The following is an 18,452-nucleotide window of genomic DNA, read 5'->3' as shown; positions in this document are numbered from 1 at the left end:
TTTCCTGACTGAGGAGCCTAAAGATAATACATGATCAGTATATTTTTATGGACAGAAGAAATTCGAGTCTTTCTGAAAAGTGTAAATCCAGTGTTTTGCAGAACAGGGTAAAATTTTTCCTGGAGAAGTAATGCAAACAGATTAGTTTTTAATTCCAAGCACACATGAACAAAGACTTTGAGTTTACATTATTATTCTGTGTTAGTGCCAGGTATCCTCATTCGCTGCATGAAGAAGGACTTGGCTTTGTGGAATTTGGTTTTGTCAAGATTTGGGCCTGATGAAGTTGCACATTTGTGTTAGAGTTGGTTGTGGTTTATATGCAAATATAATAAGTAGATTTTTTTTTCCGGTGTGCTACTTTTCATTTCAGCTTTTCTATCTAATGCATAATTTTTGTGTAAATGCTTCCATTTAATTATTGTTGGAAATGGATGAATGGCTTTAGGAACCATCAACAAAAGTTTAATTTAATTCAATTGAATTTATATAATGTTACCTGTCTGAGATGAAATTTCAAATACCATTGAGAACAAAGAAATGAGACAATGGTACAAAAAGGCACTTGCAAACTGAGCAAAACCAGCAAAAATTAATTCTAATTAATTTAGAGGGAAAATAATTGAAGCAATCAGTGTTTTTCCACCTGCAGATATCTGGATTTTGATGAAATGGTAAGACTGGCACAAACCTAAGGTAGTGAACAAACACCAACCAAGACAAGAAGTATCAGCTGAAATGGTAACAAAGAGGACAATGCAAAATGATATTGGTATGAAACAGTCGGGTGATAATTGTCTGTTTCTGTTTTGACTGCACTTGTGTTCTGTCTATTTCATCCTGTTTTCCCTTGCTTATTGCCTTCTGACTGTTATCAGTCACTCTGAAAAAGTTATAACTTCTTTCTAAATGTCCACTTCCATTACTGACGTTTCAGGCAACCCCAGATCTTGCTAATACAGCAGGGGTAGGCAGCCAAGTTCAGTGTTCAGTCTTGTAAACAATCCAGGGACCAAAGGGGGTTTAGTCCATTAGAAGACAGTAAAGTGGTTAAGTATGTCCAACCTGTCCACTGGTTTGTGGGAGTGAAGATAAAACATGAAGATGAAAGCAAATTGTTTTTTAACTAATGAGTGCAGATGTCTGAGTTTCATAGGATTCACAGTAGAAGCAGAAACCAGTTAAGGAATCTCACCTTTCAATAACTAAAAAATATATTAAAAATTAGTGATAAGGGCATCACTTTATCAAGGCAAACAGATTAATGTCCCAGAGAAGTAAGGGTAAAATGAGGTAAAATAAAAGAACTAGTCTCACTTTTTGATGTTTTCTTGATGAGACTTAATGGTAACATTAATTTCTTTTGCTAGTAATTTAAATTATGAACTATTTAAACCTACCTTGTGAGACAGTCCACTTCTTTGTCTTCTATTATGAAAAACAATGAGAGAGAGGTGAGAAGAGGCATTAGGCTTTCTCATATTAGCTCTTAAATGGCTATGGGCCATGAGTGCAACATCTTTTTCAAAAAGACGTGTTTAACTGGAAAGCTTAGTTCAAGTTTCTTATTTTCATGCAAGCTTGTGTCTAAATTCCAATTGTGAAATAGTTAGTATTCAGTTAGTATATTTATTATATGTATGTTTTCATGTGGAAAATGAAAAACTACAGCATCTTGCAACAAAATTTTAGAAGAGTTTAGTAGTGTTCTTCACTGTCATCAGCTGTTTTAATTACATTGCATCAACATTGCTTCAAGGAGACGAATGGAGACATAGTAATATACACCTCATGAGAGTCATAGATGCATATGCATCTTTATTTTCTGTTTGTTGTTTCTTCACATTTTTATTTTGTCATTTAAACTTTGATGCATAACTCCATAAATAATACAACACATAAGATGTATGTTTTAGAAAAATATGTATATTTATGAAAACATTTGATTTAAACTTGTGGTATGAAATACTATGACTATGAAATATTGCCATTCAACATATAAATATTTAAGGATTCCTTATTTTGTGTCAACAAACTCCTGATATTGAAACAAGGAAGACTGAAAATCTCTCTTCAATCATTCATTCCATTGTTTCATGCAGTCTACATTTAGTTTTTGCACAGACCTTATTCTGATCTTCCATCTAGTGGAACTGCTCGTTTTTTCTCACGGTTATTAATAGGTGGTTTTGCTTTGTATAACTTCATGCATGCAGCCAGCCGGATTATATTATAGGACATCGTTGTTTCAATTATCTTTTTTCAATGTGCTACTGTAGTAAAGGGTTTTTGTTAAACAGTCACTGCATTAATACCCTCACAAGGTCTTCATTTTGATGATTATTCCTAAGCAACTCAAGACCTACAGAAGACAAGATGGAAACAAACAATAGCAATAGCTGGGGTTGTTTAGCCTGGAGAAAAGGAGACAGGGGAGATCTTATCACTTCCACAACCACCTGAAAGGAGGTTGTAAGCAAGGTCGGGGTTGGTCTCTTCTCCCAAGTACCAAGAGGTAGGACGAGAGGCAGTGGTCTCAAGTGGCATCAGGGCAGGTTTAATTGGATATTAGGAAAAATTTCTTCACCAAAATTTGCCAAGCATTGCAAGTTCCCAAGCAGTGACCCAGGAAGTGGTTGAATCACCACCCCTAGAGGTATTTGAAAGGTGCATAGATGTGCCACCTAGGGAGATACTTTAGTGGTGGCCTTGGCAACACAGGTTAATGATTGGACTTGATCGTCTTAGAGGTATTTTCCGATCTAAATGATTCTATGGTATTATGTTTGCCTATGTGAAACATTTTATTTCACTGACTTTTGTATTGATTTTTGCCTCTTCTTTCTAATACTATAATAGTATTAGGTTTTCAAGCTTTAGTCTAATCCAGGAACTTGTGGTCCTTCAAAGCAGGTCAGAATTTCAGAAGTAAATAATATCAAGATCTTACAAAAATGAGTAAAATCTACCTTAAACTGTAGGAAGAATTTTTAAGGCATTCTTGCCCAAGAAAATCATAGTGCAAGGTTTCCCAAATTTTTTCTCTTTAAATCTGATTGTATGCACACTGGTTATATGGTAATTCTACAGGGACTTGAATGTTTTTGAATGTAGGCTTCTGGTTCTCCTGAATTTCAGAACTCTCCCACTGCATCAGAATTACAGACTCAAAACTGTCTGTGATGTGCTTGACAACTCTGTTATATTCATTTCCCCTGAATCACGGAATGTCTTGAAGAATAGTTGAACAAAATGTGTACTTTTGTCCGTTACTTAGGAATTGTTATATTAAGAAGATGTCTGGTTAATCTAAAAATAATGAGAAGTCAAAAAATGCTGTCAACACTAGCATTTACTTGCAACTGATACGTAATTGCTTAAGGAAATTGTGGGTTTTGATAGGTCAGTCTTGTTTTTCACGTCTGTAAAAAATTTCAGCTTGCTAACTCTAAAAATTCAAGTCTTATGTTCTGATCTTTTTTTCATTTTTTGGGGGGAAGAGGTGAAAAAGGGGGTGAAGATCAAGATTAGACTTCCAAGATCTGAAAGAAGAAATATATCTTCAGAATAAGTCAATGTAATATTTTTTTCTGCATTTATTTACAATGAAGAAATATTTTTTTGATCTTTCTGTTATGTCCTTGACTAATGTGTCTTTCCAAGGTATATAATATAATGTCTGTATTGTGGAATATGATATATGTAGTGTGAAAGACCCATATCCCATGGCATAGGGAAGTTAAACTATATCAGTAATCCATCTAATCACAGCTATTGAGCAATAACAACTTTCAAGCAATACAGATTGATCACAATTACAAAGAAGTGATAAAAATTTATATGTCATATGATTCAAAGGTAGAATCATATTTCTTTGTGCATTCATGCAGTATTCCTTTCAGTATAGATATAGTTTCACTTTTTCCTGCAAAACAGAAAGAAAAAAACCAATAAAAAGATAATTAAGATTTGACCTAATATGTTTAAAATGGTGATATAATAGATTGATGCACTTATCAAAGAGGAATAAAGCAAATATCAGAATTTTTCAGGACACTATTAAGTTATATCAAGTTTGAGTAATTTTATTTCTGGACTTTCTTAATATGTTACTAATTTGAAGCTTTGAATTTAATAGCAACTTGGAAACTTGCATATTTGGATTTGCTTTTTAAAATTTTCTCAGAACTAGTGAACTCCTTGATATGTAGAAGGATTCTTTTGCAAACAGCTGCAACATAACCAAAAACTTAACTTTTGTTTTTATTTCTTTTGTTTCCTTTTCTTCTTCATATCCTGTGATATTTCATACAGGGGAAAAATAGGAACAGTGAGCAATATAAATATGGTTTGAAAAGTCTATCTATAGGACAAACCCCCTGGATTTTAGTATTTGACATTTCTCTTGGTTTATATCTCTTCAAAGCCATTGCTGCTTCCCAGGTTTTTTATAGGCAAGACTAATTTCAGAAGTGCGGAACAATCTGTGAAAGTATTGCTTGGAAAAGTAAAGGTGATGTTTATGTGATGGATTGAAGAAGGATATGCATTTCTGAATCTGAACTGAATTGAAGAAAAAATACAATTAACTTAGAAATTTCTAGAAGTAGCATGTAAAAATTGCAAGGAAAAAAAAAAGGAAGAGTAGGCCTGACATAGAAAGATACTGCCATCAAAGACACTTCAAAGCTTTAACTGAAATAAATATGAAATTTTATCACAAAGATGATTCTTCATAACTTTCAGGATAGTCTTTCTTTCCAAATCTTGCAATGCCCTGTTTGACTTTGAATATTACCCACAAATCACAGAACTTACTTACTGGACTAAACATCTGACATGTTCATGCATAAGATACAGAAGGATAAACTTGGTGAAATGCTTATAAAGCTTTTCTTTTCTCTTTCTGAACCTTTAAATGCAGCAGAGAGTGTATTTATTAAAACTCTGTGAAAGACTACCCTATTCAAAATTAAAATTTTGCATACATAGGAAAAAACTGCAAACTAACAGAAAAAAGAAAAGAAACCCACAGATTTTTGGTACATGTGGTAATTAATGAAAATCAATTGCATTTTCTTTAGCTTAGTCTTCCTGAAATAGAAACGTTTTCATACCCCTTATTTCCATCCTACACTAGCAATGATTTCATTCTTTAAAATGCTCAGTGCTATGGGACACAAATTAATAGGCAATTTTCAGTAAATTGGTAGGTGCTGGGAACGGGTTACCGCTCTCTCACTCAAATTAGCAGAAGGCAAATTTTCATCTGAAGTTTGCAGAAACAATTTCTGCCTTTTTTCAACAGACAATGTCGTGATGGTATGCAACAGAAAAAAAGATTCCCTATATAATATGTGACTTCTCATAAAGCAACAGTAAAGCTTACCTCCCATGTAGCATTCATTTCTAGTGGGGCAAGAGAAAGAGAGCATTTTTATTTCTAAGCAAAAATGATACCTTTCTTAAAATTAATGCTGCTAATTTTGGTATGCTTTGTCTCAGAATCATAGAAAGAAGCCTGAGCTCTCTTTGGCTTTGAACAGCACTTTTACAGGGGAGATTCAGATTAGACATCAGAAAAAAAAATTTCACTGTCAGGGTAATCAGGCATTGGAATAAGTTTCCCAGGGAGGTGTTGGAGTCACCATCCCTGGAGGTGTTTAAGAGCCATATGGATCTGGAGCTGGATGATGTGGTTTAGTACTTTAGGGGTTAGAGTGGTAGTGATGGGCTGATGGTTGGATTTGATGATCTTGGTTTTCTTTTCCAACCTTGATTATTCTATAATTCTATGATTTTATGGTTTGCTTGGCAATGCATGCTGCCAAAAGTGTGTCCAAATGATCTAGAAGGAATAATAATGAGACATAGAAACTTAAGTAATCCAAATGAGGTATTCATACTTTATCTCTGAGGGAAGTGAATGAAAGTCCACAACATTGACAGGACATTTAGTACCCCATCCATAAACTTTGCGAACTGAAGAAAACTGTCAACAATAGTCAGCATCAGTTTCAGTATTTCCTGCCCTCTATGGTGGCAGACAAGCTGGGAAATTGTAAGGATGCAGGATTTGTGTCTCCTAGTTATGGCAGAAAGATATGGTGGATCAGCACTGGAAACCTGGAAATCTCCCTGGCCATACAATACCTGAAAATTATTACATCACGTGAAATAACTCTGATAATATAAGAACTTGGCTTTTATTGATCTGAAAGAAACACATCTTATGAGAACTTTTCTTAAGAGAGTTAGCTTTGCACTCTCTAATAGTTTTAGGGTTTCAAAGAAAAGACCTAGAGCTCTGCTTCATGTTTTAGAGTCAAAGAGAGCTTAACTTTGTGGAAAAAGGGGGCAACCCAAATAGTAGAAGAAAGAATGAGAAACCATTATCATAGGCAAGTTGTCATGGTGAAAGAAGTGAAGTATTAAGGAAAGGGTCACTATCAGGAATGAGATCTCACTGACTCTTTAAATGTGAACTAGGGAATAAAAGAATTAATGGAAAAAAAATGTTTCTTGGTTGGATGTAGCATAACTCATTGCAAAACAATTAGACAAATTAAATCAACTCCCAGTTGACCCTGAAATGTTGTGGGATCTGCTGCTCCAGATGGGTACCTATAAATCTGCACGTCCTGATGGAATTCATCCAAGAATCCTCAAAGAGCTGGCTGATGTCATTGCAAAACCTCTGTCAATGATTTTTGAATGGTCTTGGGAATCTGGAGAGGTCCCACCTGGCTGAAAGCTGGCAAATATTGTCCTGATTTGCAAGAAGGGCAAGAAGGAGGACCCTGGACATTACAGGCCTGTCAGTCACACTTCAGTGCCTGGTAAAGTTATGCAGAAGATTATTCTGGAAGATATTGAAAAACACCTGAAATACAATGCAATCATCGGTCCCAGCCAGCATGGCATCATGAGAGGAAAGTCCTGTTTATCAAACCTGATTTCCTTTTATGACAAGGTAACCCACACAGCTGATCAAGGGAAGCCAGGTGATGTAATCAACTTTACTTCAGTAAAGCTTTTGACACTGTCTCTCCCAGAATATTTCTGGACAAACGGTCCAGCACACAGCTGGATAAACACATTGTGTGGTGGGTGAGCAATTGGCTCATGGGTCGAACACAGAGGGTAATAGTGAATGGAGTGACATCAGACTGGAGACCTGTCACTGGTGGGATTCCACAGGGCTCCATCCTAGGCCCTGTGCTCTTCAACGTCTTCGTAAATTACTTGGAGAGTGGGAATCACCAATCAGATGAAGTTCAACAAGGGAAAGTACTGGGTTCTGCATCTGGAACAGAGCGACCCGGATGTTTGTACAGACTGGGGAATTAGAGGCTGGAAAGCAGTGCCACTGAAAGGCACCTGGGGGTCCTGGTTGATGACAAGTTGAATGTGAGTCAGCAGTGCCCTGGCAGCCAGGAGGGCCAACCCTGTCCTGGGGGCATCAGGCACAGCATCGCCAGCTGGTTGAGGGAGGGGATTGTCCTGCTCTGCTCTGGACTGGGGCAGCCTCACCTGGAATATTGCTTGCAGTTTTGGTGTCACAATATAAGAAAGATATTAAGCTATTGGAGAGTGTCCAAAGGAGGGCAATGAAGATGGTGAAGGACCTTGAGGGGAAGTCATATGAGGAGCAGCTGAGGTCACTTGATCTGTCCAGCCTGGAGAAGAGGAGACTGAGGGGAAACCTCATTGCAGTTACAACTTCCTCGTGAGGGGAAGAGGAGGGGCAGACACTGATCTATTCTCTGTGGTGACCAGTGACAGTACCCAAGGGAATGGCCTGAAGTTGTGTGAGGGGAGGTTTAGGTTGGATATTAGAAAGAGGTTCTTCACCCAGAGGGTGGTTGGACACTGGAACAGGCTCCCCAGGGAAGCAGTCACAGAACTAAACCTGACAGATTTCAAGAAGCATTTGGACGATGCTCTGAGGCACATGGTGTGACTTTTGGAGATGGTCCTGTGCAAGGCCAGGAGCTGGACTCGATGATCCTGATGGTTCCCTTCCAACTCAGCATATTCTGAGATTCTGTGAAATTTAAAATTATGCATGCAGATGGCCTATACTTTTTTCCTGATTCCCCTCCTAAATTCAGTGGTTTGACTTTTTTAATATTCACTGTTCAGTTGTCACCTACACATAAATTTGGTAGAATACATGGTTTCAGACAATTTTCTGCTGCAACATTCTGTGTTAACTTCATCGTTCAAGCAGGTTGAGGATTGAAAACAGTAAAGCCAGCTTGAATCTATGAAGAAAGCTCACAGCAGCCAGTACAAACTGTTTTGCTGTTTTAAACCTTAAGGGGTGCTGTTGGTCATGGACAAAGACCTTTATGTCGTTTGTTTAAATGACAGAAGAAAACAAATTTTTTGTGGTGTTATCACTATCCAACAAAATTTCTGTATTCCTTTCAGAGCATACATAGTATGTTCTGCAGATGGATTATAATACACTGATTATGCAGGCTTTCTTGCAGGTGTGTAGTAGGCAGAATATTACAAGATGCCGATAGATGCTCGGAAAACAGATGTTTCTCCACGCATCAGCTGTGTTGACATCTTTCAGTCACCTTAAATGCTGGTGTTTTTTTAAGTGTCAGTTACTATACCTACCAGTAGATACTTGATCCAGGAATATTTCTGTTCACTTTCTGAGAGAACTACATGAAAAAAGCATACTTGATCTATTTTGAATATGTGTGATAAGCCTTGTATTTTTTTAAGCTGAGAATCCCAGTGGAATTTTAGCACTAAATGCTGACTCAAGTAGCTAATTTAGCAGCAGATTAGCTTTATGCATGCAAATGTTCTCATTAACATCTGCAGGCTTGATTGCAGGTTTACATTGAAACAAATATGACCACTTGTATGCATCAGAGACCAATAGACATTATTTATGTCTCCAACTTTGTAATTACTAGTAGCTATTATTTCCATGTATTCTTGTTTGCCTCTAGGTATAGTCTGGAAAGATATATTTGAAATTTGATGTATTTCTAAAATATTCAATAAAATTGTAGTTAGGACACCCTGTCCTTCTCTGTGTACACTGGATTTTATAGCCTGTTGCAGATTGCAATGTAAAAAGGGACTCAACTTTGATGTTTACCAATATTTAGCATTTCAAAGTAAGACAAAGAGGGGGAAAGAATGAGTCATGATAATACTTGAAATGTCAAATTTTGTGTGTATCATCTTTAACAACATAAGTGTCACAGCATGTCCTTCTTTGAATGCAGCCTCTAGATATATAGGCTCTGTGAACAGATGTACATAAGACTCTTTATCCTGGATTCCCTTTAGCTCACTCTGAAACAAACTTAAGAAAGCTGAGATTGATAAACTAGCTTGGAAGTTAGGCTCTGCTTCTGTGCTATTATTGAAAATGCATATATAGTGTTCCCGATTATACTGATAGTAAAGTCTGATGATATAACAAGAGGTTTGTAACTCTTCATGGCTAGGCTTCGCGAACGAAGATTTAGGAGGTTTGTAACTACAAACTAATGATAACAAGTATTCTTGTGTAATCAGTCATACTTAGGTTCCTAAATGATTCCTTAGGCTTTTCCATAACTCTTTAATTCTGTATATGCCCTTTTCCATCTCATGTCACATTACGCTCTGAAAAATGAAGATACAAATTTCTTGATGATAAATACACTGAATTACATTTTCGCTATGCAGAATACTACAACATAAAAGCAATCCAGTGAAAATTCTTCCATTTTGCCCTCTTTCTGACAAACACAGTGTACAAATATTATTTGTTACATTCTGATAACAAAGACTGACTTCTTTTATTGACTTGAGAAAATAGAAATGTATAGTATAGTTTTTTAAAGGTGTCTTTAAGCTACTAGGATTAAAAAAAATTGCCAGATTTGAGGTTTGGTCCCAAATATAATTCATTGTTAAAACATATGGAATACATTTTTCTATAAGTAGTGCAGATCAAATGACTTTAACTGGTGAAGAGATGCATCCACATTTCCAATTATCTTAAAAATTGATGTAGTGGTAAAGTTCTCAGCTTTGATCTTTCAGTTGTACTACAGCCACAGATCTAAAATTCAGAAGTAGCTAATTGAAAAATGTAAGGCGTGTCTATCTCATTTTCAAGGCAGTGTTATGTTGATTTCTTATGTATGTCAAACCAACAAACTTCTAAAGTGCTTTTGTGATATAAACAGTAGAGTATGGGTATATCAAGAATAATATATGTTTGTGTCACTTTAATCATAAAGTGAGGTAGAAAGCTACTCAGTTATGTTTCTCCACGCTGTGGAATGATCTAATTAAATATTTTTCGTTTCTTTTCTCTATGGCATTTTTGTTTTAAAGAAGATAGCCCTACCTAGATGAATACATTTGTGATACTTCAGTGTTTCCATAATTCAACGAAAGACTAATTTGCAGATCCTGCAAAAGGTAATTATAGTCTGTGGCTAAAAAAGAAAATTATTGCCAAATTTTTGTCCAAATAAAATTTATTTTGGAGTTAGAACTTATCAGTAGAGATAAATTTGATGCCCCTTCCTCCCTTGCCTGGCAAGGTTGTGAAACCTCTGCACCCTGAGGTCTTCAAAACCTATCTGAACAAGATTTTGAGAAACCTGATCTAATTTGAAATTTTTAAGCAGAAGATTGAACTAATAACAACCAAAGACCTCCTTAGCATAAATTTCTCTGTGGAAATGTCACTACCTTTTCTCCTCTTGCCTTGGTCCCCTTCCCGACAGACTACACAGCACTGTTAAATTCTTCCACACTTAAAACAGTAAACAAATATATGGATGCTTTCTTATAAGTATATATAGAAAATGCTGTTGACTGGGTATCACTTGGTGTGATTCTGAAGGTAATGAAGTATAGCTATGAGAAGGTATAAAAAGTAACCTAGAAACAGTCTCCAGATTTACATGAATGCCAAAATTTACAGGTTTTCAAAAATCCAGTTTGATGTACCATATGGATTTAAGATTTTGGTCATATTTATAAAGTGAAAAAGTATAGAAATGTTTCATGTCTCTACATGTGTTAACATCTCCTTCAAAAATATAATGGAATAAAAATAATATTACTTACCCTGTTGACATATCCCACAAAGGTATAAAAGCATGCTTTCACAAAATCACAGAAATACTGAATTTGGTGACACCACTTGACATTATCTGATCCAAACCCTCTGCTCAAATCAGTCAGCTAGAGCAAGTTGCTCAGTAGTGTGTCCTGTCAAGTTTTGCATATCTCCAGTGTTACAGACACCACAACTTCTCAGGGAAATTGGTTCCTGTGTTCAAGTACCCTCACAGTAGAAAACAATTTTTTTTTGCGTAGAGGTGAAACCTCATGTGTTTTAATTTGTGCTTATTACCTGTTGTCTCATCAGTGCACACCACTGTGGGGGGTCTTGTTCCCTCTTCAGTCCCTCCCATCAGGTGTTTATACTCAGAGAAGATGCCCCTGATCCTTCTCATCTATAGGATAAATAATTGCAGGTCTCAGTCTCTTCTTATATGTGAGATGCTCCAGCACTTTTATCCTCTTTATGGGCTTCTGTTGGACTTATTTGAGCAAATTCATATTTTTCTTTTACTGGGAAGCCCAGAGCTGTGTTTAAGGGTTAGCAGAGAGGAAAAATCACCTCTTTCAACCTGCTGGCAAGCCTCTCCCTGATGCAGTCCATGTAGTTACTTCACACTTCTTTGCTACAAATGTGGCTTGTAGTCAATTTGTCCACCAGGACAGGACCCCTTCTGTACTGGTGCATGGGGTTATTTCTCCCTAGTTGCAGAACTTTTCCTTTTATTGGACTTGTTTCCTTGTCTGAACTTATAATTTCATTCATAAATATTTTCCTTTTCCTTTGTTTCACTTGTAGTGTCCTCTTCTTCATTTGAAGAATGAAAATATTTAATTTTGTGTATTAATGACTCCTGAAAATGTCATGTTTGGGTATACTCTTCTGTGAAGTCTTTTAAAACCATTTCTTAGATGTGGGAAATCATGCATTTACAAAATAGTGAGAATTTATAAAGTGTAAACCCTATAATTTAAAATGTATCATTTAGTCTGAGTTCTTCACACCACAATTTAGTACTTAGTGAAAGTGTTGTTTTTTCTCTAAACAATGCTTAGAAGTGAGTCAGTGCTTAGGAATACCACCAAAGTTAGTGAAATGGTAGAAACTTCATTCTGTAAGTGTAACAAATTGGCATTAAAATTGATGAAACACAATGCTTCTACCCAAAGAAGTTCTGGCTGATGGCTGTGGTGTTCCTTTGTTGTTTTGCTTTGTGGTTGGTTTTTTTCCTTTTTTTTTTCGCAGTTAAGATGAACAAAAATAAAATATCCTGTAGGTTATATTTACAGGATTTTCTAAGAGAATATTTTATAGTTTAGAGATGAAAGTTTAAGACTTTCCAGAGTAAGCTTTGTGACTTCTGGGTGTTTTTCTCTTGTTTTTATTTTATAATTGAGTTTTTAACATACATTCCTCATTTTAACATCCAGTCCAGAGACAATGTTTGTAGGATCCTGTTGCCTTATCAGACCACAGGAAACATGAAGGGACTTGATTTCCAAAGGAAAGAAAAGAAAAACAGAATGAGAACTTTGTCTCACCTAAAACTACTCTTTAATGGAACTTCAGTCTACTTCTCCTGGGAAAAATTCAAATATAGAAAGTATTACTTTCGTTCTTAATATTTAAGGAAACTATCCACAATGTTGGCACTGCCTATCATGTTAAGACATCTAACCTTGGGATTTGGACAAAAATTGCAGTTTACCACTGCAATTACAAATTCATAAAGACTTAAAAATATCTGGGCTGTGTACGTAGTGGCACAGAGAGCAGAGCAAATTACAGAACTCTTGCCAAAAATGTTCCGAACTGAAATGTTCTGTACTGAACTCCATGTAGCAATGGTTATATTTTTAGAGATCAGACCAGTGTGGTTCTGTGAGTGTGCATTCTTTGTTTCTCATTCCCTATGGTGTCTGCACTGAAGTGATTACTGTAGCAGTGCTTTCTCTTGGATCTTAGTGTGTTAATCCACAAAATAGAAGTAAATACACAAAGATCTCTTTGTGCATCACTGATGTCTTTTCTCAGGAAGACTGCAAGAAGAGTTTTGATGGATGGTTGAGTTTCATTCTCTCTCATGAGACCATTAAAAATGTTAATGTAAACTTTTTCAGATGTCTAATACACTAAGTCAGCAAAAGTGGGAGGGTGATACAGTGGTGAGAGAGGGAAGGGAAAGGTTAAACTTATTTGTGAAATGCCAAGTTGTAAGCAGTATGCTATTGCTCAACAGATATAATGCACAATCTGGCATTTGGCCTGTGTGGAATACAGAACAGAAGAACAAAGGACTTTGGGTATATATTTGTGCTAATCATTAAGGCAGTATCCTTCCTTGCTCTACTGAGTCTTCAAGATGTAACAGATGTAACACAAGTAAATTGTAGAATTTCTGTTCCTAATTTTCTGCTGATCATTTTCCCATCTTTTTTTTTTTTCAAATACATATTTGAGTAATGAAACTGTCTGGTTCATTCATGATGGTATAACCTATCCGAGCTGAAACCTTTAGAAAAAAATGTAGTCAGAAACCCATTACAGATGTATGGTGTTATAATAAAACCAAGGATTTCGTTTAGGGATGGCTATACTGCTGATTATGCCGAGTTGCATTTTGACTCTTCATTCGAATTATATCAAGTGATTTACTACTTTGGAACTACTAGAATGAGAAGTCACATTTTTTACCCATTTGTTACAGCATTTGGGTGACTCCTTTCCTCCCTTCCTTCATGTTAGATGGCACATTTTGCTGAGGCACAGAGGAGAATTTCTGCAGTGCTGTGCAGTCAGCTGTGAGCTGACAGGAGGTACACCTGGTCCTCTTTTTCCTATTGTAGCTAAGTGACATTGGTGAAGAAGGTCTAGTAGTAGTATCTTCTAATAACACCTGCTGAAGTAGAAAGATATATACTGCTGAAATAAGTCAGAGTCATCTCTCCAAGGAACTTGTAACAGCCCCTTTTCTTTAGGTATTGGATTGGTTTTGTTTGGTTTTTTTTCCCCTTTGAGAAGACACTCAATACTGTGATTCTATGAACTGAGTTTAATGAAGTATATTGTGTACTGTGCTTGCCATGCAAGTATGCAATATCCAAGCCATTTGCTCTGTCAGGAAAGTAACTTACAAGTTAGAATGAAAACAAGTGTTATAATAACTGCTATTGAAGTATCAAACAAAGACGAATGTAGACAGCTAAAAATTTTCGACTTTTTTAGTGTCTGTCCTACCCACGATGCACCATAGTTTAAATCCATAATGCTCTAATAGGGACAGCAAATGCATTTACTGGGTTGAATCATGCAAAGGGCAGTTACAAGAGTCACAAAATATACTAAAGTGCATCAGTCAAAACTGAGAGGTGAGTAAGGTTGTAAGAATCTTACATATTTATATCAGTTTGACTGTGTTGCTCAGGGCCTCATTTCATTCAGGTTTAAGCATCTCCAAGGATGGAGAATCCACAACTTCCACAGACATCTTGTTCCACTGTTTGACAACCCTCATAGGAGTGAAAGAAATTTTCTTTATATTGAGTTTGAATTTCCCATGTTCCAAGCTGTGCTTTTACCTCCCATACTGAGAAGAGACTGACTTCATCTTCCTCATGCCCCCTCATTCCTCAGCAACAGAAGAATCTCACTTCAATGTCTTTCTAAAGATTAAAGAAACCCAGCTCCCTCATCCACGTACTCCAGCCCTGGCCATCAGGGCGAACTCCACTGAGCTCACTCCTGTACATCAGTGTCAGTCCTGTGCCAGAACCCTGGGACTGGACTCCTTGTGTGATCTTATCAGTGCTGAGCAGTGGGGCAGGATCAGTGCCTGACCTTGCTGCTGTGCCTGTACAGGTGCATCCTGAGATGCAGGGACTGCTTTGCTGGGAAGGAATTGCTGCCTTCCAGGAGCTTGCTCCCTGCAGAGCTGTTTCTGTTCAGTGAACCCTAGCCTGTCCTGATGCAGGGGTGAGTTCTTTCCAAGACTTTGAGGAACTCTATGAGGAGTTCATTCCTATGAAATAGAGCCCATTTCTTCAGCTTGTCTAAATTTCTCTAAATAACAGTACTACCTTTCAGCGTTCCCCTGAATACTGCTCCCCCCAGTTACTTGCTGGCACTGCCTTCAGATCAAGCAGGTGATGAGAGCACTAAGGTGCATTGGACCCAGTATCAATCTCAGACAGATGTCACTCTTAACCAGAAACTATTTGGACATTTCAAAACTGACCACCACTGTTTAAACCCATTTTTCCACAGCAATTTCTTCTCAGTGTTTCATACCCATACACAGACTAGACATGCCCTAGGCTACAAGGAGTCTACATGTGATCATGCCAAGGGCCTTGCTAAAGTCAGGGTATGCAAGATCCACTGCTGTCCCCTACACCCTCTGCCAGTCACCTGTTACTGAACCTGGTCAGGGTTGCTCTTGGTAGATTTCCATGAGCACAAGGCCACTGTGGCTAGCTTGTCTGTCTTCCAGAATGAAGGTCTGATTGTACCATGTGTGATCAAAGCAATGCCAGGTTAGTATTGATAAAAGAGTTAACTAGCTAATTCTTAGGCACTAGCACATGGTAGCAATGAGAGCAAGAATTTTTCTTATAACAATTTTTGCACTTAAACAGGACACATCTTTTTTGTTTTGTTTTGCTTTGTATGAGTGAAAAATTATTTTTATAAACTACAGATACTTCTCTAAGGTAAAATACTATGAAACAAGTTAAACTGGAAGAAATTCTGCTCCCTCAACTTAAGTTTCTGGAAACAAGATTTCAAATTTCTTGAAAAGTTCATATAACTTACAAGGTGCTATTAGGTCAGTGGAGACTGGTCTCAACTGATTTGTCCTGAAGCCTGTTAAATTGTCTTCTGTGTGCACTGGTTTTAGAAATAATGTCAGCCTGAGAGTGGGATTTTCTTTCCTTTCTGCAAATGGGTTTTGTATGATGTGAAAGAGAGGTGTTTATTATGTATTGTGTTCTATGTTAAAGTACATCTTTCCTTTTTATTACTTTATCCATTAAAGAGCATTAAGTTTCCCCTCACTTTGGATTCGATTATTAGGACTTTATACTTCCCTGTCCATGAGCGTATCAATACACAGGCTTTCAGCATGATAAGTATTGTTAGTCATGACTTTTATCTCTGAATTCTGTTTCTGTCATAAGTATATAGACAATGGAAGGATAAGAATACATGATAATATTGTTGGTGAAGAGTGACTGGTGAGGTGGTCAGTGAAAAATAGCGAAACAATGCCTGTGTTTTGTTCTGTCCTTACTCTGTTACAGCCTAATGCATTTGGAGGAAAAGATTCTGTAGTCTCCCTAAGCTACTTGTGTTCCTTCTGAAGGCAATTAACTACTTCTGTCAGATTTGAGTTCTCAGAAGGGCTGGTGCAGTGGTATTTTATTAATGATACTGTGCAGTAAAATGTGTAATGAATCGTGCTGTTTCATTAAACAGAAAATCCTCTTGGTTGCTAAGGGTCTTTCTCTAGTAAGCTTATACTGAGGGTAGCTACTTCACTTTTTTGTGTAAGTGATGTGAATATATAAATATATACTTATAAATGTACAGACATAACATTTTTGATTGCTTGTAAATCTTAGATTAGTGAAAAATTTGGTCATTCATCTTCTGTATAGTATAATCAGGAGGTCTCCAACACTGAACTTTTTGTAAATGTATGTGTATTGTGTGTTTTTAATATTAAGTTGGTCCTTTGTTCAGTTGCTTACTATTTCTCTCCCAAAGGAAATTCAGGTTCCTGAATCAAAACAGACCATACCAGGCCATTCCTATGCAGACCTCACTATCCTAGAAATGAGTGGTAGCTTTTGCTTCTCTCCATTACTTGGGTCCAGTAGAAAGTGCAAAATGAAGAGGAAAGAATGTTTCATACTTTGTTGAGAAATCTGAAGGCTAAGGTTACCAACCATGTTACTATTTTCTACTTCAATACCCAATTAATATTTGTGGAGTTTAGACTTAAATACACCAAAGCCATCAAAGAATCACCCTGTGTTTTTGGGGCAAACCCTGGGCATAATATCTCTACCTTGGTTGTGAAAAGAATATAAAGCATTTCTGAATCAGAAAGCTTTATATGACCTAGACACTGAACAATAAATTCCTGTGTGCTGCTGCTACTGAGTCCAGATGCTGTGACACTGTTGAAGTGCCACTTTTCAGAAATAGAGAAGTCAAGATTTGGGTAAACAGTGAGATTTAAATCTCTGAATGTACTAAACTGCCCAGTTGCATTGGACTGTTTCAATATGCAATTTGAAATGTTGCTGGACAATCTCTTCCAGGCTGCCTTTCCCATGAGAGTTGGACCAGATAATTTTTTGAGGTCCCTTTGAACCTGGGCTAGTCTTTGGATTGATGATTCTGTGACTTGCTTCCAGGTGCCGAGTATGTGGAATGGTGTGGGAGGAAGCAAGAATAAGCCAAGCATTTGAGAAATGTGCACAGGAGTGTTAGCAAAGGCAGAGGCAGACAATCTCAGATTCACCCAAAAGGTCATTCCATCTCTAAAACTTAGTAGGTGATTTGTAATGAAGCCCAGAGTGTGTCCCTTATAGACTACTCTTAAGAAATTACACTGGAGTAGCACAGTAAGGGCATGACCTTATAGTGTGTAAATTCTGATTTAGCAATATAAAAAATTTGTTGTCATAAAATTTGTCATTTTGCTCATTTTATGAACACTTATGGCTTCCAATGATTTTCCCTAACACATTTATATCACATATAAAAAGTCATCAGATGATAACTATATGCCTATGATTTAAGCTCCTTTTAGTGATGAATTTTTTGGGGGTTTTTTTCAAAAAATAGTAGAAACTCTGTGTTTGTTTGTTTGTTTATTTTATTTTAGTTGCTTTTTATTCCAAGAAAGCAACTGAGTAGTCATACTGAACTTATAAATGTTTGGGGTTTTCCCTTATCAGCTTTGTTTTATCAGAATGAGAAAGTTTTAATATTGTAGGATCAAGGCTGTCATTTTGATGCATGGCTTCCAGGAATAAACTGCACAGAAAGTGTTCTGCAGCAAGTACTGGGTGCAGTCAGCAGTCAATGAAGATGAATGCCACACCATATAAACTTCAGTGGTGTTATCTAATTGATATTTCCAAACTGTATTACAAATGGTCAATATTTGTAGATATTTTCAATGAATATGCCAGTGCCAAATTGGAATGGTTATGTATGATAGAGCATAGACTGCAACTCTGGTTTTATGATAGTGTTTTAAAACTTCTTCCACTAGTGTTTTCTATTGGAATGGTTGTCCTCTGTATGTACTGGAAATAGTATAAATGATAAA

General features: G+C 36.7%; 1 protein-coding gene across 3 annotated transcripts in view; it reads left to right on the top strand.

The window, feature by feature from the left end:
* LINGO2 (leucine rich repeat and Ig domain containing 2) overlaps nucleotides 1–18,452 on the top strand; it is a 495,378-nt gene that overhangs the window by 282,538 nt on the left and 194,388 nt on the right. The window contains exon 1 of one of the 3 annotated variants that reach the window (XM_027709281.1): nucleotides 10,378–10,452. The exons of the other annotated variants lie outside the window; for them this stretch is intronic. The gene's annotated coding sequence lies outside the window, so the exon portion shown is untranslated. Of the gene's footprint in view, nucleotides 1–10,377; nucleotides 10,453–18,452 lie in introns of those variants that run through there. 3 annotated transcript variants of the gene reach the window in all.

The sequence above is a fragment of the Neopelma chrysocephalum genome, unplaced genomic scaffold, assembly GCF_003984885.1.
Source record: "Neopelma chrysocephalum unplaced genomic scaffold, ASM398488v2 Primary Assembly neopelma1_96737, whole genome shotgun sequence".
Lineage (NCBI taxonomy): Eukaryota > Metazoa > Chordata > Aves > Passeriformes > Pipridae > Neopelma > Neopelma chrysocephalum.
This window is presented reverse-complemented; position numbering and strand designations above follow the sequence as displayed.